Source organism: Rhagoletis pomonella, unplaced genomic scaffold (genome assembly GCF_013731165.1).
Source record: "Rhagoletis pomonella isolate Grant_MI unplaced genomic scaffold, Rhpom_1.0 Rhpom_scaffold_00007, whole genome shotgun sequence".
NCBI lineage: Eukaryota > Metazoa > Arthropoda > Insecta > Diptera > Tephritidae > Rhagoletis > Rhagoletis pomonella.
In genome coordinates, this window is record NW_023458561.1 from 43,322,224 (window position 1) to 43,324,147 (window position 1,924).

Below are 1,924 nucleotides of genomic sequence, written 5' to 3' on the forward strand. Positions count from 1 at the left end.
GTGGCTAGTTGAGTTTGAAGCTACATAACTCGTTGAGGACTTTTCTATACTCTATCGCAATTTTTGACGAAGTTTCACACCAATCCAATGGCTTAATAGCGCATGGCTATCGAAGTGTATAGTTACTTAATACAAATGAAGAGAATATTCGATGAGGCAAAGTGCAGCCTCTTTTATGGCCGCGAGTTCCGCTTGAAAGAAACTGCAATGGTCAGTCAGCCTAAAGCAGAAGTCTAATGAGAGGTCCTACGAGTGTCTTAGAATTAGTTTAGAATCATCCGTGTTTAGGGCTGTAGAATGTTCTTTGAGGTCCCAGGCCAAATCGTGCTTCCTCGAAGGGAACGAGTCGAGCTCGAGCGGCGGTGTTGTGTAGTCTGTAGACCTAAAAGCATTGCGGTAAGGGCATTTCTGTCCCGCCCCTCTACCTTGAGTTGCCAGGTCTGTTTCGTGTCCAAAATGACGGCCAATAAGAAGAAGAAGCATTCTCTGTGTTCTCGTTACTGCCAGAAGGAATTCAGTCTCAAGGTTCAACATATCACGGGCTGTCTTAATCCTCAGAACTTCAGCAACAGTCAACCGTGCTTTATATGAAATTTCTGGGATAGAGCAGGCGCTTAACTAGAGAGTCCACTTTAGCAGCATTTCTGTAGTTGACCATTCAATTACACTTTGCATAAGAGGTACATCAAAGATTTCATGCAAGTTCTTTAAGGAAGGGAAACGTTTTATCTCCACTGCTATGCAATTTCGTGCTGAATTAATTCCAGCTTAACTTGACCTCGAAATCAAGTTTGCAGAATTATTTTGATAGTCTATCAATTTAAGAGCCCCCGTCGCTGAATGTTTCAAATCTTAAACTGTCTAAAGAGACGAAATTTCTGCGAAAATACAGAAGTCTAAAGCCGCGGCCCAAACACTCGTTGCATACAGCATTTTAAGACCTTTTCCGAAAAGACACTTCAACACATTCCATTTACACATACATACATATTAGAGGGCTGCATGAATCCATTCTAAACGGCAAATGAATCATTCATATTGAAATTAAATGAATGTGATTGGGTTTGAATTTTATTGAATTTAAATGAATAGCTTTGCTGGTATGATTGTCGACATTACAATATTCAAACGATGTGAAAACAAATTTTTTTTATTTTTATAAATCTAAATACCTACATTTCCTTGTATTTATTGAACTTTTCTTATACATATTTTGTACTTGTATGCGCCATAAAAGAGAGTCATTAGATAAGAATAGAATTGGTTTCAACATATAGTATATTTATATTTCTATATTTGAATGCAGAAGCATTATTTTATTTACATTGTCTGGGTTAAGAGCAATAGTACAACGTTTTTCGGTTATTAAATTTCTGGCATCTGAAAAGGCTCTTTCAGAAGCCGCGCTACTTGCGGGTATACAGAAAATTTTGCAGCTCGTTTTGTATAAAATTGGAAAAAATTTTTTGTTCAGATACCACCATTTAAGGCAGTCGAAGTCAGCAGTGAACGTAACATTTAGGTTTGAATAACTTTGAATCTCCTGATCCACAGTATGAGTATTTATAATATAGCATTTATGTCTTACAATATTTGACGTGCACCCCGTAAATTTGTAAATGCTGTAGCATCTTTTACATGATACAATATCGGGCAACTCTTCGCCAGAGTTATTTTTAACATTGGAAAATATCTCCCAAACTTTGCTACGACCTCTTTTTTGACTCAGTGTGTATTCTCCACTGTGGAGCTTCTTCTTGATGCCGGCACTTTGCAATAATGCGCTTGCGGAGTGTTGTTATTATAAACATATACCATTATCATTATTAAATGGACCGAAATGTAGATTCACTATACATACATACGTACATCATTTTAAGCTAAACGTATTTACATTTTCCTCTACACTTTCCATTCTTTTTTT